We start from the raw sequence: 27,691 nt of genomic DNA on the forward strand, positions 1-27,691 counted from the left end.
CATATTGTGTGGACACCTTCAGTGTCTATACACTCAGGTGAGAAACCCAGTCTCTCAGGCGGAAAGATGGACAGAGGATCATCAATCTTAGACTGAGGTTAAAGCTCTACCCTGTAAAGAAAAAGCCAGATGTGAACATGATCCAGAACCAGCGTCATCTTCACTGGACAAAATCTAATTTAAAATAATCTGAGGCAAAGTGGAAACCTGGATGAAAATGTGGACTAGTTTCTGGAAAGAATGGACGGCGTGTCCTGCAGACTAAAGAGGAGAGGGAGCATCCAGCTTGTTATCAGTGGACAGGTGAAAAGCTGCATCTCTGATAGGATGGGGCTGCATTAGTGCCTATGGCATGGGCAGCTTCCATATCTGTGAAGCTCCATCAATGCTGAAAAGTACATGGAGGTTTTAGAGCAACATCTGCTCCCATCCTGACAACGTCTCTTTCAGGGAAGACCTTGCAGATTTCAGCAAAACAAAGCTGAACCACATCCTGCATCCTTCACAGCAGGAGAAGAGTCAGGGTGCTGAACTGGCCCATGACTACGCCATTACACCACTTTAACCCCGGGCTACACCATGTTAACCCAGGACTACAACACTTTAACCCAGGACTATAACACTTTAACCCAGGGCTACACCACTTTAACCCCAGGCTACATCAGTTTAACCCAGGACTATACCACTTTAACCCAGGACTATAACACTTTAACCCAGGGCTACACCACTTTAACCCAGGACTACACCACTTTAACCCAGGACTACACCACTTTAACCCAGGACTACACCACTTTAACCCAGGACTATAACACTTTAACCCAGGACTACACCACTTTAACCCAGGACTATACCACTTTAACCCAGGGTCACACCACTTTAAACCAGGACTATACCACTTTAACCCAGGGTCACACCACTTTAAACCAGGGCTATACCACATTAACCCAGGGCTACACCACTTTAACCCATAAGCATCAGCATTGGCTCCCCTCAGGGCTGTGTGCTGATGCTCTATACCCTCTACACATCTGACTGTACCTCTGCACACCACAGTAACGCCATCGTCAATTTCGCTGACAACACTCCAGTTGTGGGGCTCATCTCTGGAGGGATGAGTCCACATACGGGGCTGAGGTGGAGCAGCTGACTGGGTGGTGCAGACAGATTAACCTGCTGATTAACATATTAAAGACCAAGGAGCTAATCATAGACTTTAGGAGGAAAAAAACAGACATGCCACCACTGTTTATCAGCGTAGACTGTGTGGAGCGGGTGGATGACTTCTGGTTTTTGGGAGTTCATATCAAGGAGTACCTGACCTGGACTGTGAACACCTCTGAGCTACTGAAGAAGGCCCAACAGAGACTGCACTTCCTCAGGATGCCAAGGAAGAATAACATAACCCAGAGGCTGTTGGTATCCTTCTACAGGTGCACTATGGATAGCATCTTGGTGATCTGCATGTGTGTGTTGTACACTGGCTGCATGTGTGAGTGGCTGTTACCATCAGGCAGGGGGTACAAATCAATCACTGCAAGGACAAACCGGTTCAGAGACAGTTTTTACCTGACAGCAGTAAGAGCCCTGAACAAATAGTTAATGAGTACTGAATAAGTCCAACTCATGTGTCTTAGTAAGCTACTTCATCTGTCCGTTATATTGCACTAAACACTTGTGCCTTACCTAAAATAAGGGGGAGTTGCAATAATTATATTATGTATTATATATTATACATTATACTCTGGCAGCTATTTTTAATTTTATTTGATCTTGTTTACTATGTTGTAACTACGTTGTATTTTGTCTTATTTATGTTGTTGCAATTATTCTATTTTATTCAGTTTTAGTATTCTGTTTTGCACTGACTGGAGAGCTTTGTAATTTTGTTGCAATGACAAGTTCTATTCTATTCTTTAAACCAAGATGACACCATTTTAACTCATAGCTACACCACTTTAAACCAGAACTACACCACCTTAAACTAGGACTACACCACTTCAACCCAGAACTACAAACTATGCATAAAATGTCTCCTGAGCAATTAAACATATTTATTGTACACTTTTTCAAGTACAGTATATCATTCTTCTACATCTAATTTGTAAAATCTCCTTATCTTGTGCATATACATTCATATCAGAGGAGTGAAGTGGGAAGTTGAGGTGAGTTGAGAGGAGATGCTGGCAGCTGTAATGCGTGGAGTAAATTCCTAATGAAACACTCTCTCCCTCAATATTCAGACACATGGTGCTTCCTTCATCTGGAAACTGTTAGCAACACAAACACCCGGCTCTTCATGAAATTATCCACAGACACACTCTGATGCCGACACACACATAACACATGCTCAGATACAGCGTCAGCTCTCGCAGTAATTACACAGTTGCAGCGAACGCCGGGGCTCAAAACGCTGTTTAACAAATCAATTTGAGAATGCTTACCTTGTAAAGCTGTATCTATTTGTGTGTATTTGTGTGTGGACACTTCACTGAGCTGATCCATTAAGGCGTTAACAAAGAGCTGTGCTCGGCTGCGCTGCTGGAAATGTGTAATTGGAAGGATAGCTAAGGACCGACACACACAAATACACTTTATTGATCGGCAGCATCTCCCTTATAGTGCCTCCAGCTAACACTCACATATGGCCTCAGCAAGGGTTTCTACTGACTTTACTCCCATACTGTTGCCACCAGTGACAATTTACTAAGCAATCAATAGTCTTTCATTTTCTCATATCTTTAAATGGACGAATATCCTGAATATGATTTTTACGACAACAGGGAGGAATGTGATGGAAAAGAAGGGAGGGATGCAGTGGGGTTGGGGGAGGAAATGGAGGGGAAGGTGGAGGGGAAATAAGGTAGACAAGAAGGAAAGAGAAGAAGCTTTCAGGAGGTAAGAAAGGGGAAAGAAAAGGTGAAGGAAAAAGAAGGGCTGGAGATGTTGGACCATCGCCAGCAGGCAGAAGCTGCCGGTTGACCTGAGCACCATTTGCATGTTAAGTGGTGTCAATCCGCATTGATTCCTGGCCAAATGAAATGCACTGGGCTTCAATAGAGCCTGTGCTTTACAAGGGCCTCCCAGCTGCTACATTCAGCCTATTGGATTCAGATTAACAGGCTCAGTACGGGCCAACACTGAGCAACTTATCTTTAATTAAAATCACTTCCTTCTCTGGACTCTCCTGAAATGGGCTGAGTCCTGCTGCTTTAGGGGTGTTGGACTGGATGGGATCTCTTTCAGAACTGGACAAGGCTGAAACAGTACAATGACTTCACTGAACTGACTTTACGTACCCTTGAACTTTAATTTTAGGCAAATGGTAATATTATAGTAGTCTGTTTTCTTTCAATTATGAATAATTAATATTTAATTTACACACTGAGGTTATCCATACCATGTATAGTTTATGTTTGTATCCATCAATAACAAGACCCTCTCGAATCACACGAAATAGCTTAACTTTAATTGACAATATATTTACCAACGTTATTCAAAGTGAATAAGTGAATATTAAGTGGAATTTTGATTACTGACATATCTGACCACCTACCAGTTTTTACAGTAATAAAAAGGGAGATCAAATCAGCAAAATGAAACAAAACCATTGTAGTGATGAGGTGTGCAACTCAAAAAGCTATTCATGCATTTAAAAGAGAATTAATGGAACAAAATTGGGATGATGTTTATGTGGATAGCATAAATATGGCTTATGAAACATTCCTGAACATTTTTACCATTCTTTATGAAAAACATTGTCCTCTTGTTTGTAAAAAGCCTTGGCTAACAAGGGGTATTCAAACAGCGTGCAAGAAAATGAGTAAATTGTACAGAGATTTCCTAAATAAAAGGACAAAAGAGACTGAGCATATTTGTAAAACATATAGGAATAGACTAAAAAGTATTATCAGATCAAGTAAAATAAATTATTTTAATGCTGCTTTTGAAAAAAATAGAAATAATATTAAAAGCACATAGAATGTACTAAATAAATTAATCAAAAAGGTAAATCAAACTGTTGACATTCTAACTCAATTTAAAAAAAAAATCAAAGGAATAATCAACCTAAGGAAACAGCAAATCAATTTAACGATTATTTTACTTATATAGGACCAAAATTGGCAAAAGAAATAGTGAACTCCTGTCAAGCTGATGATGCTTTGGGTAAAATACCAAATTTTGATAAAACTATATTTATTCAAACAACTGATGAAAATGAAATACTTACTATTGTAAGAAAATGCAGGTCAAGAAAGTCTGCTAACTGGAATGGACTGGACATGACAATGTTATAAGAAATTGTCGAAAGTATTGTCAAACCAATCACCTGTATTTTCAACTCAGGACACTTTTACCCAGGACTAAACCACTTTAACCAAAAATAAACCACTATGACCCAGTATTATCCCACTTCAACTCAAGACTTAACCACTTTAGCCCAGAATTAAACCACATTAATCCTCAACTATACCACTTTGACCCTGGACTAAACCTCTTTACACCAGGATTAAACCACTTTAACCCAGGATAATACCATTTTAACCCTCAGCTTTACCATTTTAAGAAAGTACTTTTTTAAAATAAAAATCTGAGCATTTTTCCTCATAATCCATTTTAATACAACTGTATAAAATCACAACGGACTGGCAAAGAAGAAATGAAACAATAGACTTAAATACACAGAAGAACTAACTAGGCACAGGTGAGGTGAAGGAGCTAATCAACCCAGGTGAACTAATGAGCAGAATGAGCAGGAAACAGACAGCAACACAGGACTAACATATTCCTAAAACAAGAAACCATTAACATAACAGAATCCAAGAACATGAAACAAGTACATTAACTGTGATCACAACACACATGAATAACTAACTATTCCTGGCTGCTGCATGCAAACTCATAGTCACTCTCTCTCTCATTTTCTCTTTCTCCTGGCTGTTCCTCTTTAAAAAACCCACCCACCTTTAACCTGGTAGGTCATTAGTCTGACCTCCTGTTGAACACTAATTGGCTGATACTGATTGACACAAAAATCAACCAATAACCTAGGGCAATAGTATCGGAATAGCTCAAAGACTGATAAATCGTAGAAAATCCCATATTACAAACTCATTTTAGAGAATGAAACATACTGTGGGTCATACTACACTAGTTTCTTGCTTCACATAATAAAAAACAACAGTTTTTTTTTTATCTTAAAAGCATCTTAAATACCTCAGTTGTCCCACACCAAAGTTTAGCATAAAAACAAATCAAAACACAAGCACACATAAACATGTTCTCTTGCACACACACGCACACACACACACAAAGATTAAATGGACATAGAACCCCTTCCCCCTCTAAAACAAGCTGTCTCAAAAAATAACCATATAAGCGGACATGTCTTGGCACCAGGTGAGGAAACGATATCCTTCCACAACAAGAGCCAGCCCACCCATGACCACAGAGGCTGTCACCACAGGAAACCACCCAGACCCAGGCAGACCATGCCCACACCACAACCATAAGGTTGCACTGCAAGGCCCCGTTCACCCAGACAGGGACAGTCACCATGGCAACGACCCTGTAGTCAGAGCAGGGGTAACTCTCAACGTGGAGGCCCCCCAAAAAATAAAAAGCAGAAATATAAAATCTACATATACAGGCTGCAGTAAGAGAATAAAATAATTAAATTAGTTAGTAAATAAATAAATACAAAAATTTAATAAGTAAAGATAAAAGTAGATAAATTTAACAAGAATTAAACTTAATTATAAGCTAAACCAGGGGTCTCCAACTCTGGTTCCCGTGAGCTACTGTCCTCAGGTTTTAGATGTCTCCTACTACAACACACCTATGCACAGGCCTGTTAATGACCCAGTAATTTAAGTCAGGTGTGTTGCATCAGGATAGAATCCGAAACCTGTAGGACAGTAGCTCACGAGTACAGGAGCTGGAGATCCCTGAGCTTAACTAAAAAAGTAGGTCTGGGGCCTCTTTTTAAAAACATCAACAGTTTCTGTGGACCTGAGGCCGCAGAAATATATCACTCTAGCACACGACCACACCACACTAACCCACTATTATACTACTCTAACCCACTATTACACCACTCTAACCCACTGTTACACCACTATAAACCCACTATTTTATTACTCTAACACACGACTATACTACTATAACCCACTATTATACCACTCTAACACACGACTATACTACTCTAAACCACTATTATACCACTCTAAGACACTGTTACACCACTATGAACCCACTATGTTACCACTCTAACACACGACTATACTACTATAACCCACTATTATACCGCTCTAACACACGACTATACTACTCTAAACCACTATTATACCACTCTAAGACACTGTTACACCACTATGAACCCACTATGTTACCACTCTAACACACGACTATACTACTATAACCCACTATTATACCACTCTAACACAAGACTATACTACTCTAACCCACTATTACACCACTGTAACCCACTGTTACACCACTATGAACCCACTATGTTACCACTCTAACACACGACTATACTACTATAACCCACTATTATACCACTCTAAGACACGACTATACTACTCTAAACAACTATTATACCACTCTAACCCACTATTATACTACTCTAACCCACTATTACACCTCTGTAACCCACTATTGCACCACTCTAACCCACTATTACACCACTGTAACCCACTATTATACCACTCTAACACATGACTACACCACTCTAACCCACTATTATACCACTCTAACACACCACTATACCACTCTAAACCACTATTACACCACTCCAACCCACTGTTACACCACTGTAACCCTCTATTAAACCACTCTAAATCACTATTATATCACTCTAACCCACTATTATACCACTCTAACCCACTATTACACCACTGCAACCCACATCTATCCATCCATCCTAGTCATCCATTATGTAAAAATATATGGTGTCCCCAGTCAGCTCATGAAGTCTTTTAGAGTTTTTAGCCTTGACATGAACGCCAGAGGCAACATACACCAGTGAAGACACACACCAGAGAAGACACACACCAGAGATGAAACACACCAGGGGTGACACACACCAGAGACGACACACACCACAGTGTGTGTCTTGTGTGTGTGTGTGTGTTTGTTCCTGTTTGTTTCATGTGTGGGGTGCTGTGGAGGGGACTAGTTCCTGGAAAGGAAAATGAGTCTGTCTAATTACTTGCTCTTGTGATTGAGGAAAGATAATTAATGACGAGGGATCCATGGCCGTGATCGTTGTGTTGAGGTGTGTGTGGATGAATGAGTTATATCAGAAATTCCTTGATCCCACCATCACACATACACACACACACACAGAGACGTGGACATACATGAATCTCCCACCTCTGGTCATGCATTGAAAAGACGTAATGAGCAGCATCTGATTACTGCCACTAATTAACAAACTGCACACACACTAATAACACACAGTGTTCTTCTCCTCATCATTCTGTCGTGGAGCTCATGGCTGCATGATCTCTGTCATCAGAAAGGTTAATGGTTCCACTGAAATACGACGCTTCCCTTTAGGGAACATTTCAGCTTTAATTATCAACTTCTACACAAACAGTGTAAATGATGAGAACAGCAGCCATCTATGAACTGGTAAATAGATGGAAAATACCAGGGGTGGACTGGAACAAAAATTCAACCCTGGCATTTTCTGTCCAGACCAGCCCACTGCATTATTAGCGGACACTTCATAGAACTTCCACAAACCTCTCAGCACCTTTCTCATGCATACTACAAAGGAGAGTCATATTCCTTGATAGCAGTTAAATAAAACACGTAACTATGAACTTAAGGACTAAAACTGACAGCTATAGAAATCAGTAAATCATTTTTTATTCATTATAGTGTCAAATCACATCAGAAGTTATGTCATGACTAGGCGTGGGATGAGACTAAGGGGAAGAATCGTCATGCTACCCTTTCAGGTTTTAGTCTGTGACTGTGAAAATCTTTTGGTGTAAGCCCAGCATTAGTTAAAACCAGACTCAAATGATAAAAACAAAATATCCTAACAAAAAATCTAAATAGAAACATCTTACAGACAGTAGCAGCATTAGAGCTGAAACTCATTTATTTTTACGGTGACTCAGTCATTATGAAACCATAAATAGAGAATAGAAAAAGAAAAAAAATCTACAGCTGTGTGAAAAAGTCTAAGACATGAATTAAAGGTCTGAATAGATATGCATTCTCATATACATGTATGTGCACACGTATATATTGCCCTACTTCCTCGTCCGCAGCCAGCCAGCTCCACTCCTCCCCAAATGCATGACCTGCAAGAAAAGCAAACAGAACTTGTACTCAGTATCTGTGTACTGACAATGATATGTAGCCATGTAGCCTTTTTGTGATGTAGTGAGACTTAGTGAACAAATTTATCTGTCATGAAGGAAGACTTAAGTCTCAAAAGAGCCCTAAGGCCTACCTACATAGCTTAGGGCTACTCGATTATGGGAAAAATGATAATCACGATTATTTTGTTTGAAATTGAGATCTCGATTATTTAAGCCAATTTCTGTCCAGACCAGCCCACTACATTATTAGCAGACACATCACAAATCTCACAGAGATTAGAGAAAGACAAAGAGAGATTTTGTCTGTGTGTGTGTGTGTGTGTGTGTGGCAGTGTGACATTTGAAGCGTTGTCTGTGGTAATACAGACTAGTTTCTTTCCACCCAGGTCCCAGTATTATTTGTTTCAGACCAGCAGCTATGTTCTGCCTGGTGTGATCTGGAAAAAATTAGTCTGGACATTTCCTTTTCATGTTGAAATCCGCGTCATATAAGTCTCTATGGTGTGACTTGACCACAGGTCCGTAGCGGTGGCGAAACATTGGACTGTAGCCACGTCCTTCACACCACCCTCACGACACTCATCTTACAGAGAGAGACATGTTGACAAGATGGCAGTGATGCCATTTGTCCAAAGTGTTGATGAGATTCTTAAATTCAGGGTTGAAAAAAACAGGATCGGATTATATCGGACTGCATCAAAACTCTCAGATATAAGCAGTCGATTCCACTCTGAATTCCGTCTCAGCAATTCCTTCCAATAATAATAATAATAATAAGTTTTTTCCTCATGCTTACTGTTGCTGATTATTGTTCTCTGTTTGAGTAATATCACTTGATCAAGCCTTTCACACATTCAAAACTACAAAATGGGTAAAAGTCATTTTATCACACATATAGTATGTTTTTTTAGCATAAACCTATAAATATACACATATTGCATTCGTCTCACCACATGAAATAAGTGACCCAGTGAATGATGAGGAGGAGACAAAGCAGGTCCTCGAAAGGGGACAGAGGGGAACAACTCTCTTATATATCAGGTAGTCAACCTAAAAGAGACATGGAAATATTATTAAGTCATCACCACAAATCAAGTATGTATTCATATAACATTATAAGGCATATGACATACTCCACAAATCAGAGAGGTCTCAGTAGCCAGAAAGTGGTGAAGTGAAGGCAATAAGAGAGCAAGTCCTTGAAAATGGATGGAGGGGGGACGCCTCAGGCTCTCACATGCACAGTGGTCAACCTGAGAGGGTACTAGACACATTATTATGAAAACTTTTTGGATGTGTGTTTCTTTGATGCCTCATTTTCTGACCTACTGTATGCAAGCCCCCCTCTTACCAAGAACCTTGATGACGTGATCAGGTTGTGAAAAAAAATCTGTTATTTGACTGGCACACTTGTGGCGCTCTACAGCCTTTTCCCTCTCAGGTGATCCTGTCTTTGGGCTGCCTGCATTCGTCTGGCTCTCTCCCTGAACTGACCAGATGGACTTGCCCTGAATCTGTCTGGGCTGGACATAGTGAAAGCATTTATCATTGGATAGGTAAATAACTCAAAACCATAGAATAATTTACAAGATAAAAGACTAGTTGATAATGAAATAAACTTTCACGATGGTAACAACACTAATGGCTTTGTCATGTTTTCATTATGACACTTACTAGTGTTTTCCAATTCAAAAATTATCTCATCTCAAAGTATCTCATCTGTGTTTACAATACAGCTTGATTCTGCATCTCTATTATGTTACAAGTATTCAGTTATTTAGGTCACATCACATTCAATGTAAAAACGTTTTCTGCTTTGTTTTGGACAAGTCTCAAAATGTAGCCTAGCCAACCCCAGGCTAAAGTTACTGACATACTGAAACTTCTTTTAAAGCAGTATCCTGTGGAGACCGTCAATGAGTTTTCCCATGGAAGGGGAGAGCTAGTGCGGGCTACCCATAACACAAAAATTAAGGCCATCAGACAAGACGTGCAGCCTCCTCTTGCACAACCTTAACATTACATGAAGCTAGAGGGCACATTTATTCACACACACCACATCTACAACAGAATGCAATCAACATCATCAACACACAAGATGCAGCCCATCCCAGCACAACTGGTGAGAACACAGGGCTCCTATACCCCAGCCCTTTTCAGTGATGATAAAAAAATGCTGTAGTCCTTCCTAATGTTCAAGCATTAAGTTTGAAATGTAAAATGTCAAGTGTTCACAACTGTTTATAAATAGGTTTGCACCAAAAATTCTCATGAGGTCATTCAATTAAATGTAGGGTGTTTTAAAGTTGTGAAAGAGAAACACAGCAGTTTTATTTGCAGTAACGGCCTCTTTATTATTTAAGTTTTGTGGTTTTATTTTTATCTGTATAGATGTCAAGATGTCAGATGTTTAGTAACAAGCACAGTGTTTCTTATTCTTGTACTAATAAATGCGTGCACTATAAATGTGTGCACTATAAAAATATGTAAACATTAACCAAGAACAATTTATATAATGGTGTCACTTAACAATGTTGTGTGTGGCTTTAGTATAACATGTGATTGCCCTACATTAGTATTCTCCCTCTCCCGACAAAATTGTCCCTTTTATGGGTCCAGGTACTGGGTGAGGAATCTCCTGACCCGCTACCCTTCAACTGTCAAGCCGTCACCTCTGACGTCTGGTTCTGAGGGTTCTGAGCTGGTTGTCTTTGTCATGCTGAATGGCTTCAATAACATGGTTGTTATCTATTGTGTCTTTAGATGCTTCACAGTAAATATGCAGCACGAAACATGCATAAATGACAAATGGCAGTTCCTGCAGATTGATGTCCATGGCTCTCCTCAAAGCTCCAAAACGGGCCTTTAGCCTTTCAAATGCACACTCGATTATCATGCGTGCTCTGCACAAAAAAAGTCCAAAATACAGCTTTTGAGCAGTGCTTCCCCTGTTAGCATATTCTTTCATTAGATACGGTAGAAAGGAGTAGGCATGGTCCCCCAAAATATAAACTTGGATGTGTGCTTTGTTGTCAACAATCTGGAAGGAGGGATTTTTCCACTTTTGAAAAACTCTTTGATAGCCGAGTTGCCGAAAACACGGGTGTCATGTACGCTTCCTGGCCATTTTACCACCATGTCCATGAAACAGTATTTGTAGTCACAAGCGGCCTGAAAAGTCAGGGTAAATTTCCCCTTTTGATTCAGATAATCAGTGGAATTGGCCGATGGTTGCTTTATTTTCCACATGTGTGCCATCCACAGCACCTAGACACTGAATGGGGCCATGTATCTGTTCAAATTTCTCCACAAGTGAATTCACCGCACCTTCAGTGGTTGGCAGCTGTATGTATTGGGGTCCCAAGCGCACCATTATGGCTTTACGCACCTGCCGAACAATTTTTGATACAACCTGCCTTGACAATCCAAATGCATTTGAAGTTTTGAGTAATCTACCCTCGTCAGCTAAATAGTACAGTGTGCAGGCAACTTGTTTTTACAAGACTGACATGACAGTAGACTGCCCTTTTATGTGAGGACATAAGGACCGTGACATGCAGAAATTTTCACGCCATTCCTCCGGGAGGACGATTTCTTGCTCAAAGTTCTCCCACTAGCTGGCAGTGTGTCCCAAAACCAGCGTGGGCGCCTTTGACGGAGAACATGACTTGAACGTGAAATGGCTAGGTGGTAGAAAATAACTGTCCATAATCTCGTCCTTCGCCAGGGTTGCCTATGTGGAGCAGTATTTGAGCTTGTAAAAACAAACACAAAGCGCTTGGACAATGGATGACAGCAACACAGTTTTGAGGACGTTGATTCTGTTGTAAACAATGGTCGCACATGTGACGTCAGAATATTTTTGTCGCAGACAGTGACGTTCCCAAACCTAAAACCACACACAGATGTGCAAACTGAGTATTTGCAAATCTTCACTTTGGTTGGAGGTTTTTAAAAGAATTGTTTTTAATGACATAAATCTGCGTTTTCATGTGGATGACAGGCCAAATCATAGAAAAATGTCATCGTTTTGTGAGATTCCCTGCTACGTGTGGACAAGTCACAGTTTTTCAGCGCCACCCAGGCGTTTCTTATGCTTATCTATTTTCAGATCAGCAGCAACCCATCCCGGGACTCTGGCCCATACCATGAGGTCCCACCCACCCTGGTTTGTTTTGTAAATGATAGCACTGTCAGGGCTCTCTGAGCCTGTCAGACCATGATTGATTGACAATGACAAACATAGACCAATATTATGTGTTGATGCTATCAACACACTGCTCACCCTCTGTAGCCAATTGGCTGGCCCAATTGGAGGGAATTTAGAGAAAGAAAATAAAACAAAAAATATAGCGGACTGGACCTGCCCACATTGGGTCAACAGCCCACCGGGAGAGGTTAGTCACTGAAATGTCCTGTCAGACTTTCCACCAATCAGCGAGCTTAGATTGACAGTAACGTCCAATCAGGAGCAGCCAAAGATCAATTAGTGAGCAGAAAGTTTTATGTGTGTGTGAAAAGAAGAAAAGTAATGCTCCTCTATGGCTGGAATAAAGCCAAGAAGACGTTTCTGATGCACGGTGGCGCCACAAAGCAGCTGAGCTGGAGTTGGTTTAGTGAGGATAGCAGGTAAATAGTAGCAGGAATAACTGGAAATGAGGAAAAAGTGGAAACATGGAAATAGTTTCTGTTGTGTGTTTGTTTCAATAATAATATTTTTTCTCCTGAAAGCAAGACTTGAGAGAATAATGTGCAGATGAGAAACGGCTTGGTCACTGTTGATCTGTGTGTTATTTCTACAAAGTTCTTTCTTCTTCTGGTTGGCCTTTATGTTGCTATATCTATTCATACATTCATTTTACATCATTTTAACCTCATAATCTGACAGCTGCTACAGACTGGTTTATACTGGGAATAAAAGCTCCAGCTGCTACAGACTGGTTTATACTGGGAATAAAAGCTCCAGCTGCTACAGACTGGTTTATACTGGGAATAAAAGCTTCAGCTTCTACATACTGGTTTATACTGGGATTTTTCTCAGCTTTGTCAGGTTTATTTTGACACACACTCCAGCTGCTGTGTTCATTGTGGTAATGATGTAGTAAAAGGTCTGTGTGTGTCTGTGTGTGTCTTGTTGATGTGAATTGTTTTAAGGAAAATGTCCTCAAATGTTTATGAGCAGAGGTGTATTTACATGTTCCACCAGCACGTGTGTGTGTCTCTGTGTGTGTGTGTGCCTGTCCTCTCTATAATAGCCATGCTGCTATCAGCCATAGCTTCTCACAGCTACTGGGGGACAGCCAATTCCCTTTATCAGGCTACTGATAACAGGCTTTAGCTCTGCTCTACCATCCCACATACACACCATCCCACAGCCCACTAAATAACTAATTAGCTTCTCCCGGGGGTTTGGGGGGGGATGCGGTGTGACCCGACGCTCTGACAAAGGCACGCAGTGTTTTAATGTAAAAAAAAAATGAAATCAATAAAAGCGTTGGGCGTTGGGCAACTAGCAAGCGGCCTCCTCTTAACATTAACAATTATAGTGATTAACAGTGATACCCAGAGCTCATTATTCACAGGCAGCAGCCAGAGAGAGAGCAGGGAGATAAGCTTGTTTATTGGAGAAGGCCCTTTTCACAAGCTGCAGTCGTTCATCATTTGGTCCGAGGTGGTGGTGGGGGTGGCTTTGGTGCTGTTGGGGACGGAGGGGCACCACAATTAAAAACACACTGTGACCTTGTGGCTGGAAGGACCTATGGAGTCGAAAAATTCAGCAACAAGGAGAAGCGTCAGGATGGAGACACAGTTGCCATCCAGATGTTTCCTGATTCCTCCAACAGCCACGAACATCTTCAGAGCTTCAGGTAGGGATCAATAAAACCACAATTTGTTTTTATGCAGCTGGAATCTGGTCTTGTTTCCTCAACATCACTGCTAAAAATGTAACGATGATCTGAGCACCAATAATCTACCTGAAGACCTCCTCCTTCTAAACACAGACAGACGGAGGTTGTTGTCTTTGGACCCAAGAACGTCAGGAAGAGTCTGTCTAGCTGTGGCATTACTCTGGATGGTGTTACTTGGCTTCCAGTGAGGAACCATGGAGTTATTCTAGACCAGGTTTCTAAGACCCCCTGCCTCCACCGACATAATATTCCCTGAATGAGGAGCATCCTGTTTCAGCGTGATGCAGGAAAACTAGATTAGATTAGATTAGATTAGATTAGATTCAACTTTTTTGTCATAACACATATACAAGTACAAGGTAACGAAATGTAGTTTGGCATCTAACCAGAAGTGCAACAGCAGCAATTGCAAGATTTACAGTTAGTACAAAGTATGTATATATATATATATATATATATACATACATGTGTGAGTTGTTGTAGGCATGAATACAATACAACTGGTTTGTACATAACATAATGTACAGATTATTGAGATGCTTTAGGCAGATTTAACTAAACTAGTCCATGGATTTGCTAATTTCAGGTTCCAGATTATTGTTCTGTCCCAGACATGTTCTGAAACTTCTCTATCTGATCCAAAATGCTGCGAAATAATAATTATCATCAGAGATCATTTCTCCAGTTTTCTCCTGGCTCTTAAAGATTTTAAAGAGCATTTCACCATGAGACTGCTGGGTTTTTCTATTAAACAAAATTAGTACAACATCTTATAGATGTGAAACAAAACGGACAGTAAGGAAATTAAAAGGAACATATATCCCAGTTGGGTCCTATTGGTCACCGCCATGCCTCAAGAGAACCGTCCCACAAGTGTCAGACACATTCTCCTAAAATATCGGATCCGTAAGCAGAAACAAAACACAGGACTCCACATAGAATGTAAAGCAAGTAAAGAAAATGGAGCAAGTATTTAAATCAAAAGAAATTTATGTAGATTTGAGGTTATTCTTTAGGCACATTCAGATTTGAGATGTCTCAGCGATGAGTAAAAGATGAAGACATGGTGGAGTCTTATGTCATATTTAGCAAACAAGAGGACAACATTCTCTGCATCAGATGTTGAATTGTCAACATTGGTAATATAGTACAAGAAACAGTTAAAAGTAGTATCTTGAGAGTCTTCATGGTCTCTTAATGTCATTTTGTCACAGATTTTAAAATGAGTCTGTTTGACCCCGGGTGAAACTGGCCATTTAATGTGTTTAGAGTAGCTTCTTCTGCTGCTGCCAGCTCTACTGCTGCTCACGTCCTTCCGTTACTCACCAAACTCTTTAGATTTGTTGCACCTATCAGTTAAGTAGCAGTCTCCTATTATTAAATGGGTAAAGTTAAAGTGACATTAGTGCATTTTCTAAGATTAATCAGGCCAACAGGAATAGCTTTACATATTGTATTTTCCGACATTCTCGATGAACACAGTCCAGATTAAATTTATCAACAAATTCTTCATGACCTAACAAAGCAGCACGGCTAACAGATTACCTCCTACCAGTTCCTCGTACCATTCCATTTTATTAACTCGTATTACAACCCTGTTGTTCCACAACAAGGAACCATGTTAAAAATTTTAAGGTAAAGTTATAAGTGAACATTATTTTCCACAAATGCAAAACTTGTTTGCAAGACTGCAGGTCTACTGGTGGTTCCTAGAGGTTCTAGAAGTAGAATGGGAGGCAGAACCTTCAGTTTTCGGACCCTCCTCTGCAGAACCGGCTTCCAGGCATCAGACTCTCTCGCGACCTTCCTGATAAATCTTATAGTAGGTCTGGCTTGGTGACCCAGATCCATCCCTTTAGTCCTGCTGCTACGGACCATTCTCACGTTTTGTCACTGATCACGTGAAGATTAAAAAGCAGGCGTACTGTTACGTGGCTCAGGTCTACAGCTAGCTTTTCGTTTAAGAAAATGATGGTACACCCATGTTGTGCCTTTGGATGTTCCAGTCAACCTTTCTAAGAACGGGATTGTGTTTTCCAGACGGCTGCTGACCCTGAATGACGGCTAAACGTGTTGCTACCATCAGACCAGATAACTGGAAACTGTCTCTCAGCTGTGTAGCAGCACTTTTTTGGTGGGAAGTTTATAGAAAATTTTGTTTTGTAGGCTTTCCAACTACTGATGGTGAGCCGCTCTAATTTTGAACATATTTATTTATGAAAAATGAAGGCAATGCGTTTCTAAAATGCAGCAAACTGCAGTGGTTTAACTTTACTAACTTCTCGTTGGTCTGTTGTTAACGGACATGTAATTGAAGCTAACTGTGTCTTCCCCTGGGTAAAAGACAACCTGTTGTCCCAGCCTATGTCCCCTCTACCTTCCTGTCTGCACTCCTGAGAAAAGAAGCCAAAAGGATGATCTGGAAAAGTTTAAAAGACGACAGCAAGCAGAAAAGAGAAGAGAACAAATTAAAGTTTTTAAAAATGGTCTTGTTTATTAGTTATTTATTAGATGTTCTTGTTCATGCAACAAGAAATGAAAACAGAAACGTTGTTCATGTGTAACCGGGAGGACAGTCGGATAAGAAGTTTATATGCAAGTCATGTTTTATGTGAAGCAGCAAAGGAACAAAACATTCTCCAGTTTCTCCCAGTGGAAATGCGACTGCGGTGAAACTGGCTGGACGTCCCACTAATCCAACCTCCACCGCGGATCACCACGGCGACGGCAGTTTTCAGTGTTAATGAAAAGCTGGACATGGATTTTCCTTTGTGGTCTCAATAAACCAAACAGTCTTTAAACAGCAATGTTTTCTCCCAGTAACTGTTAGTAACGTTAACTCCTAAACATATCACCGGGACATCCCTAATCTTTACATCGCGTTAACTTTATCTGCTTCTGGTTTCTACTCAGCTTTGACATGAAGAGGAAATACTTTGTTTGGGGAACTTTCCATAGCTGAAGATCTGATTTCCATCCTGCCACAAATTATTTATAAGCGTCTAATCTGACTTTATACTTTTAATTCTGCTCCTGTGAGGTTAGGCGACTGTCCATTGACCATAGGTGTAAATGTCAAGGTAAGGTAAATCAGGTAGCAATATTTCCGTCAGTTGCAGTTTATTTAACCAGGAATTTGGAAAATCATACAGTTTTGTTTCAAAATATCCCTGTTTGACCACATAAGTGCTGAAATGGTTTGGAAAGTGTTCAGTCTGCTAGCACCATCCCTAATGAGGAACAGTTAATAGTCACTATAGCAGGAGCAGGTCCAGCTTTCAGCCTCCCAATGTGGCGGCGTAAACAAACAGTGTGACGTCAGTGAAAATGGTCCATAGGCTGAGGCTGCTGAGGGACGTCCCATGATGCACTGGGCTCCTCTTTGCTCTCTTTAATCTCTATGTAAAAATATCTGACTAAGAGATCTTTTTTCTTTTTTTTCTGTGAATTTGTATCTGGTTGTGTTTGTGACATGTTTGTCTTTTTGATTTGATCATTATTTAAGAACTCTTGATCACTAGCAGCTCCGTTTTTCTGTTAAAGCTGTAGGAAACTTTCTGGTGTGTTCATGTACAAGTGATGATGGTGGTGATAGTTTGGATTGAAGGTTGTTGCCTTTTATCTGTGGTGTTTTTGTCTCCTCTTTCTTCTTTCTTCTTTTCCTTTTGCTTCTTTTTGCTGTCATCCTTCTTTTTCTGTCCCCTTTGGGCGGGTCCAGCAAGATTACATAGATTCCATGATTCAAACTAAATTAATTAATTGATTAATCAGATTATCAAGAGGAGCCTTATACCCATAAGCCTCCCCTTGGCAAAGCAAATTTGCCCAGCATGATACAGCAACCAGACTATCATTTTGCTTGCTATGATGCTGTACAGGACAGGTTAAAAAAAAGTAAAGAAATATCTGACATTGTTGTTGTCACTCATTTTTGTTCTCTTCTTCTTTCTCTGCAGAAATCCCTGCTGCTGGTTGACCCCTCTTTTCTGTCCTCTCCACTCCCAACCGGTCCAGGAAGATGCCGTCCTTCCCGCGTCTGAGGAGGTTTTCCGTCATGTTAAACAGGAATTTGAATCAGACTGTCCGTAAATGTGCCTTAAGATGACGTTGTTGTTTATTGGTCCAGTGAAAATAAAGCTGAACTGAAATTAAACTGAAAAATAAGGTATCAACCATCAAGTGAAACATGAATGATAAAAAATATCAACCAATTAAATTATATTTCAAACTTCTAAAGAAATGAGTAGTGCTCTCTGCTCTGTTTATATCTACATGAATATGTCACCAACGTTCTCCTAAAATATCTGATCCACATGGCAATGTGTGGATAAGAAAAGAAGATTCTGCCCCCATGACAGTCAGGAGCAGAACAAAAAGGTGGCAATCTAACCCCGCCTCCAAAGACATATTGGCCAATCAGAAGGCTCCCCTCAAAAACATGCAACCCCTTCGTTTTTCAGTACAGTCAGTGACTAATTGGATTTTAATGCAAAAACATGTATAAAAAAAAAGTCCTGTTAATGAGCTTAGAATCAGCACCATGTTGGCTTTGGCTGCTGTTGCCATGGAAACATAGGAGGTAATTGCACATATTGTGACAAAAGTTAATGAAATGGAGGTGCACAATCTAATGCTGCGAGCCAAAAATGGCGCTTAACAGATGGACCAGGTAAGACTGCTGACATAAGACACAAGCATCTTTGTTGGGAATAGATTTTTAACATCAGCGGATACGACAATAAATCCACATTAAACTCCTGACAGTCCACGTTGTGTGCCATGTGTACAGACATAATTGCTGCTAATTAAACATAGATTTTCATTAGTGTAAATACTGTATGTTTGCAGGGGGAGGTTCTCACTTCCTGGAGCAGCTCAGTTTTCCTTTCCTCCTTCCATCAATCCTTCCTCCGCCCCTCTGCTTCTGCGTCCATGCTCCTCTGCTATAGATGCTTAATGAGCCGTAAAATATAATTCAGAAATGATAGTCGCCTGAAAGAGATGGAGAGGGAAAGAAAGAACGCTGGAGACAAGAGAGGACAATGACAGTTTACTGTCAGCAGTGTTTCTAGATCAGCAAATTCCTTTTGCTTCATATCAGAGATCAAACCTCCGTGTGTGTGTGTGTGTGTGTATACCATTATTTCTTTTATAGAAATAATGGTATACTAGAGAAATGTCATGTGACAACTCCATCAGAGAGCAAAGTTAAATTATTTCCCAAATGATGATTTTATTAAATAGTTTTAATTACAGGAGTAGACGATAATTCTGTCAGAGAACAGGAATGCTTTGGTCTTCATATTTGGTGTAGAAGTTAAAATAGGACCTTTAAGATAAAACTGTTTACAGTTATTTTAACTTCAGTTTTATTCGTATGTGTGCAGGTCTTTGCCCTGTGTCTGGTCTCGGAGGCACTGGAGGTCGGAATAAAAAAGCTGGGATAAAAACAAGCTAACTTGTGTTTTTATTCTGTACGGAAGCGTGGAGCTATAACCCAAATAAAAAAATAAAAAAATTGGGATCATATTACCTTATAACGTAAAGTTTATTGTAAAAACGTGAAATGTATCACATTTGTAAGGCTCCTCGGAGACGATGGCAGGTTAATGATCTTTTATTAAACACCAGGAACTTAGAGGAATTATCTTACTGTGACAACGGAGGACGCGACTGGAGGTACGGGAAGCCAGGAATGTAGAGGGAGTGAGTCCTTCATGTGCGTAGGATAAGGTCTGACAGGGAGTGAATGTGGTGCTGGGGTATATAAGGGCTGGTGAGCAAATGGGAGACAGGTGTGACTGGTTAGGGATCTGGGGAGTGCTTGGCTGTAGTGCAGGACTGGAGGGTGAGATGATCAGGGACAGGTGTGCATGATCAGGGGAGTGATTCAGGTTGGTGGCTGTGGTGCCAGGCTGGACCAGGTGGGGGCGTGACACAGACAGGAGCTGAGTAACTAGGGGGTTCTCTCATTCTCCCATTATGGCGAGCTTTAGCATAAGAGGCACAATCTCCTCATGAGCGTTGACCACAGGCGGGGAGGAGTTGCCATCTCCTTGGCAGGGCAGACCACAGGTGACAGAAGAGGAACGTCTCAACCAGACACCCCCTCAGAACCAGGAACCACCAGAGGCGGCGTTGACCTGGGAGCTGGCATCGGACGTAGAGCAACTGGGCAGAGTGGGGCAACCCGGCAGGGTGGAGCAATCTGACAGAGTGGAAACTGAACAGAGTGGAGAAACCGATCCGTCTTATATCTGTTGTGTCCTTTATGTTCTTTTTCTAGAGGAATCTTTTTTAAAATCAAACCTAAATATTGTCTTTGTTTTTGTAGGAGGACAGTGATAGAGTAAACTGTTGGAAAGTGATCTTATGGATCTTATTTTGACTCACAGAGGGGATTTTCCCAAACTGCGTTTACGTGGATAAATATTTCAGAAATCAGCCGACATGTGTAACATGGATGCTGGATGAAAGGATGTGTGTTTATGTCATGGAGAGCTTTAGTATGATTGGAAGAGTTTAAACACAGTGTGTTCTGATTTGGAAGAAGGAAAAAAGAACAAAAAGATTTGATCAATCATCTGCTTGGGTGGAGTTTCTTGGAGATGCTCAGTAATCTGTAACTTTCAGAGTTTCCAACTAAAACGTTCTTCCCTCCACAGTTCCATGTTGCTGACGCCATTTTTTAAGTCTTAGCTGAAACTCATGTGACCTAACCCCCACCTGGTTCAAGTATGAGCAGAAACAACATCCACCACAGAAACCATCACAATGAGCTCAGATTTAGGCAGCTGCTACCACACCAAGACTTCCTGACCTCCTGATTCCTAAATCACTACAGTCCTGCTGTGTTTCGGTTCATTTCATTTAGAAGTCAACCATCAGAAAAACTCATCCTCCACCATGTTTGCCAATCATTCCTTTTGATGTTATTATCTGAATTTGTTTGGGAAATTTTAATGTTTCTGGACGTTAACTGTTTCATGTTTTAAGTTGTTCTTAGTTTGACCAGGTTTCTGTATTTTAGTGCATTTGCTCTCAGATATTTTGTGTTTGGACCCATAATCTCTGGTTGCTAAATTCTCTGTGCACAGATTAATTTACATTCATCGCCATTGATGCTGGTGATGATACCAATATGCTTGATTTATGGCAAGAACTTAGGAAACAATAAATATGTCATTAAAAGGCATTTCCACAACAAAATATCAAACGGGATGAGAGACAAAACGCGATTCAGAACCTCTGTAGAAAGTTGTGATGAGATGTTGAAACTGAGCAGACGGCACCGTTGTGTTGGTTTGTGAACTCTGGTGATGCTCAGGTGACACATAACAAACAATAAATTACTGACAGTTTTGTTTATTGCAAGTTTCTTCAGTCAGATTTTGTGGCTCTAAGCATCATTTTGGTGGAACAGCTGGTAAAAATGGCTCTTTGGTTAATGAGACCCCTGATTTAGACCCACCAACATGAATTTACCCAGCAGGCTGGAGGAGACCTGATGATGCCTGACTTCATTTCGCATTCCATACAAGTGAAGAGCAACACTAGTATTGATGATTATTGATATTTCACAACAAACAAATGAATATCTTAATCTTTTTTTAGACTGATATGTACGGTGAGCTACATTCACATAAAAACAATGCTCAGATGTCAAACTCTGGCCCTCGATAGCCAGAGTCCTTCAGGTTTTAGATGTTTTCCTGCAGCAACACACCTGACTCAGATTAATGTGTCACTGTGCAGGACTTGACATTTGAATTAGCAGGGGAACATCCAAAACCTGCACGGTGGCCGAGGAGGACCAGAGCTTGAGCTCCGTGGCCTGTTAGCAAATAGAAACATTAACTAGTCTATTAGTGATAAGAGCTAATTAAACTGATGACGATCAGCCTCTGAATGTGTGTGTTCACTGATGTAGCATTTAGCCTGAGGGTTCAGCTCTTTGACCTGTGCTAAACCCAGTTAAATCCCCCTCCCATCCTGGTCCCCTCAACCTACTCCTCTTCTTTTTTCACCATTTCATCATCAGAGACAAACAAGGAGGAAGCAAAGGGTCGACCCTCCTGAACATACACGCCATCTGCCACATTTTTACACAACTAGCATAATAAAAGTCACCAAACTGCAAAGCTCAAGATGCTGACGTGGTCCAGTTCAAGTCCAGACCAGAAGAGTGGGCCAGAATTCCTCCAAAACCATGAAAGCAACTGAAAACATCATCCAGAAAACCATGACTGCAACTTCCTGCTGCCGGAGGAGCTTCTACAAGCTGCTGGATGGTGCAGTTCATCGCTAGGTTAAACTTACATCTCATACAGGTTGTCTTTTCAATTTTATTTGCCACATCATGTAAAGTTCCGTTTCCATCGAGGGGTCCGGTTCAGGATGGCTGGTTTGATAAACCCTGATCTCTATTGCGTTTCCACAGCAACAGTACTCTTGTTTGGTAGTTGGGGTATCAGCTGGATAGTGATGCATGTGTCAGCTAGATAACAGTTTGATGTCATAACGAAGAATGTGACTCAGAAACAGAGTAGAATGATGGACATCCAGGGGTTCGTGTTCTTTCTTCCTGTCATGTGGCTTTAAACAACATCCACCGTTTAATTAAACACGTACTGCTTTGTTCTTATTGGCAACTCACACAGGAAGTGATGATTCTTTCCACCAATCAATGGATTACAGTGTGTCATGTTCCACCCTTTCAGGGTCAGTGTCTGATCTCTGATCTCTGCAAGGCCCAAGCCATCAGTTTCAGGACCCCATGGTCTACCTCTGGCTGATTATAATGGCTTTCTATAACTCTTTGTGGGGGTTTTCTCTCGCTGCAGAACAGATTTGGAATGATCTGGCTCCTTGCTGATAGTCCTGACTGATGTAATCCACAGAAAACTAAAATACCAGGCTAAAATCTACTGAAATATAAGAAAGTAAAACAAAGACTGTGTGTGTGTGTCATCAATCATATCATCCCAGATCGCTTCTTCTTTTCAACAGCTGCAGTCAACTGAGAGACATGGGCCTTCCACATTATAGCAGCTCTTCTGCTCTCCGACCCGTCTGTCTGAAAGGCCAGTTTGAGCACAAAGCCGGCTGTGGTAGGTAGTTATAGAGCTCCATTGTCACACAGCCTCTCTCTATCTGCTCCATCTTAATAAGAGCAGTCATCATTTAGAGTCTAAGTCGCTCTCAGCCTCCTCGCTTTAATTATGACATATCGATCGTCTCGTTAAGTCTAGTTTGGCTTAATGAAATCTATTGTAACCTCTAATTCTGTCTTCCATTGTCCCGCCCTGCAGCGCTGGCTGTGTGAGGTGGACCTGGGCTTCTTTGTGCAGCCTAATCTGACTCTGTGTGTAAGTGTGTGTGGGTCATTCATGTCTGTTTCTAGATGTTTGTGCCTCAGTTTATCTGTGTTTGTGTCTGTAGGTGTGTTTTTTTCACTGTGTGTGTGAGTTTGCTTTGATGCTGTATACCTGTGTGTGTGTGTGTGTGTGTGTGTGTGTGTGTGTGTGTGTGTGTGTGTGTGTGTGTGTGTGTGTGTGTGTGTGTAGTTGTGTGCGCCTTTACATCAACGGGTCCCCACTCTAAAAGGCGCTGCTGTCACCGTTTATCTGCTGCTTCCTGATTCCCTTCCATCGACTCTCAGCCAATCAATTCACTAAATGATGCAATTATACGCCCTCCCTCTCCTCACCCCCACATTTAAAGTTGAGAGGTTTATTTTGGATCAATCCAGACCACTTTGTGTGCAAATTACACAATTGCATTGCCTTCAGATTCTTTAGGCAGCCCAATTGGAGCGAGCCCTGGGTGTGAATGCCTAATGAGAGACCCTGTCCTTCAAAAAGACTCTGTCGAACACAAGCAGACAATTAGAGAGGTGGCAGCAGGAGAAAAACTCCATGGCTGTTTCTTTAGAGTTGCTGTTACGCCATTGGTCTAAAACAATACTTCTGCTCTGATACTTTTATTTTTTAGTCTTTTCTTTGGTCTACACCAGACAAAACATGCAGGAAACAGTTTTCTGTTCAGGTTTTGTTTCTGTCCCCATGGCTGAGATGCTTGTAGTTTTAATAAACACACATCATTCTACTTTTCCAAACATTCCTCTGACTCCGAATTTAACAACACATGTTGTGACTCATCTACTCTTAAGGAAAGTAGCACTATGTAAATTTCTGACATTAAAACTCTGGGTTTCTGATGCCTGTGACATTTATTACATACATTGTTCCTCAGTAAAGAAATTAACTATTAGCTGTTCTAAAAGTTGATAAATGAGGTCACCATCTAATTTTGCATAATCACCATGGTAATTGTAATGGATGCTGTAGGAAGAATAACCAGGGGCGTAGCTAGAGGTGGCAAGGGTGGCATTGACCCCCATCTGAGCTCTGATTGGACACCCCAGGTGCCACCTCCCCAGACCTGCATGGATCACCAGTATCACTAAACCAGTAAGTTTCAAAGTAGTTTTAGTTTTATAATAATAATAATAATAATAATAACAGATTAGATTTATACAGCGCTTTATCAAGGCACCTTGATCTTGATGATTGGGGATGAGACTGCATTTCGGGACAAGATGGAGCATCTGTCAGTGTGGTGTGAATAGAACAACTTGATCTTGAGATTATTATGGACCACAGAAAGAAGAAGACAGACATTGAGCCACAGCTCATTTATGGGTCTCTGGTGAGAGGGTTTTGAATGTTTGCTTCTTGCACATTCAGGCTGGCCTGGCCTACAGCGCAAACACAGCAGACACTGTGAAGCAGGCACAGCAGAGACTGCAATGCCTGAGGGTCGTGAGGAGCAAAAACCTGTCGCAAAAACTGCTGATTTGACTGCTGCTCCATAGAGAGTATTCTCACTTACTGTATGTTAGTTTGGTTTGCCAACCTCATAATAGACAGGAAAACTCTCCAGAGTCGTCTGTGTGGCCCAGAAAATCACCAGTTGTCCTCTAACTTCCCTTGATGAACTGTTCCACTCTTGCAACCTCAGCATGGTACAAAATATAATGAGAGACCCCTTCCACCCTGGACATCACCTTCTTGAAGTTCTGCCATCAGACAGACGTTACAGGGAATTAAAAATGGAAATGGACTCAGAAACAATTTCTATGCAAACACTGTTTATGTACTAAACTCAGGACAGGTACATAATTCTAGTGTTTAATCTTTTATCGAATGGTTTTATGAATTTGACGTTTAACATGGATTTTTTAATTTAATTATATTTTTGGTATTACATGTCCACTTTAAGGACAGCACTTTCAGTTCTGTTGTTTTCATACAATGAAAATAAAGGCATTCTGATTCTGATCTGTGGCTGTTTGAGGGATTCAAACCTCCAATATGTCCCCTAAGCTGCTGCCTTTCCCTGGGTGAATGGCACACAGACTGACTGCTCAGCTGCAGCATTCAGGCTTTAAAGGAGTCATTCACCCACATCCCTGTCTGACCCGGGCCCTTCTCTCCATCTTACATCTCATATGTGCTTAGTTCAGGTCCTAACATCAGTCAGCTAGAAAACCCTCTGATCCCCAGCCATGAGAGAAAGAGAGAAATCTATTCCCAGCAGCAGTCCTGACCAGTCAAACATGGCTGGCAGAGCTGGTTGACTGCAGGGATGATGGATGGAGGCTTGGTTAGCTCAGCATCATGTTCTGAACATTAAAAGTGCACATGGTCGGCTGTGGTTTCACCGTCACCAACCAGAAGCTACCGCTTGATGGTGAGATACTGCAGCATCCCTTCAATGTTCGCCCTCTACAAAACAAACACATGCAAAGCAGAGAAAGCAGGATTGGTTTGTTTCCAGAGGAAGGAATGTTGATTTTTTCCTGTCTTGAACTGGCCAGCTCCCAGCAGATCAGTGATACAGACTGAGGCTGAAAGGGGCAGCTCCCGGTAGGCCGGGTTAGATTAGGTCTCTGCTGGTCAGTGTTCCATTAAGTTGGAGTTGGTGTATTTACAAAGGTTAAGTTGACATTAAAGATTAAAGAGATACTGTGGTTACAACTGTGAGCTAATACGAACCACTAACTGAATCACAATAAAAACAATTCCTCAAGTATGACTCCATAATTAACCTTAGACCAGCTAAAATTGTCTCCTGGAGGATGTCTGTCCTCCCAGATCTCCATCTGTGAGAATCTGACAGCAGCTAACCCCCCCAATAATCATTGTAAACACAAATAATAAGAGTTTGATGTTATTGGATTTTTCTAGAATGTATTTCCTTTATATAGTGCTGCAGATAAGTAAAAAAATGTTCAAATAGTGAAACATGCATGAAATTTAGTACATGTAGTCTTCAGAGCCACCTCTATCAAACAATACTGGTGGCCACACAAAAAAATCCAAAATGGTGACCCCAAAATCCAAGATGTCTGCCCAAAAATGTATTTATTTTTTTATTTTTTTCTGAATAATTCCACCGGTGTTGATTTTATGCCTCAATAATGTATGAAAGTTGAATATAAAGTTGGGTATTACGGACAATTAGGTAGCAGTTGCATGTGTGTATCTATTATGATTCTTGAGATATAACACATAGAGAGCAAATAAATCAGTATAGGAGCCACAACTTTAAAGAATAAGAATTTTTTAATACATGTATGAATTATATTCAAATATGAACATGACTATTGTTGACATTTTGGTACTGATAGCATGTCTGTAATTGTAGTAATTCTTAGGATTCACTATTCACATACCTCTGAATGTTTGCATGTGATAATGAAAAGTGGCTATATCAATCAGAACTGTCACAATACTCTTTCGGAGATATGACAAGTTCAGGGAATGGTGCATGCCCTTTTTGGCAACAAAGTGTGGCACAGAGTGGGGAATTACACCTCACATTTGCAATTGTACAGAGCAGTACACCCAAGACCCAATCTGTAGAGCTTGCACCTGTTACAGACAGATTTACAGCCACATTTGGTGAGCTGTTGGCAACTCTTGGCAATTGGAGAATTCGCCTCACCTATCATTTGCCATCCCCAGTCTGCAGGGTCCTCTGACTTTGGGTTGCCTGGGCCCACACACAGCTGGCCTGTAGGCAGCACGTCTGGTGTGTTGGAGTAGAGCTGCTTTGGTTGGTGGGATTGACTCTTCAAACCTCTGTTTTCTGTCGAACATGTCAAGCCTAGCCTCATCCACAGTCACAACCGTGCTAGATCTGTCATACATCTGCATGACAAATTTTTCCAGGATCTCCAGGTCACAGTACTCCACAGTGGTAGGGCAGACACTCAGTTTAGAGAATACAGATGAGGCCACTGGGCATAGTCCCCATGTCTGCCACGTAGTTTACTTGCCCTTTTTGCAGGTCGAAACAGCATCACATCCTGTAAAGGCGTGAAAGAATAGCAAGCCTTTGACCTTATCCTGGCCAACATCATGGAATAGGTCAAGC

General features: G+C 41.0%; 1 long non-coding RNA gene across 1 annotated transcript; it reads left to right on the forward strand.

Moving 5' to 3' along the window:
* The first annotated feature begins 1,536 nt into the window (after positions 1 to 1,536).
* On the forward strand, positions 1,537 to 16,921 carry LOC121643610. Its single transcript, XR_006011140.1, has 3 exons — positions 1,537 to 1,547; positions 7,350 to 7,351; positions 16,834 to 16,921. It is a non-coding gene; the product is annotated as an uncharacterized LOC121643610 (long non-coding RNA).
* Positions 16,922 to 27,691: the final 10,770 nt, after the last annotated feature.

Source organism: Melanotaenia boesemani, chromosome 7, assembly GCF_017639745.1.
Source record: "Melanotaenia boesemani isolate fMelBoe1 chromosome 7, fMelBoe1.pri, whole genome shotgun sequence".
In the NCBI taxonomy this organism is placed as follows: domain Eukaryota; kingdom Metazoa; phylum Chordata; class Actinopteri; order Atheriniformes; family Melanotaeniidae; genus Melanotaenia; species Melanotaenia boesemani.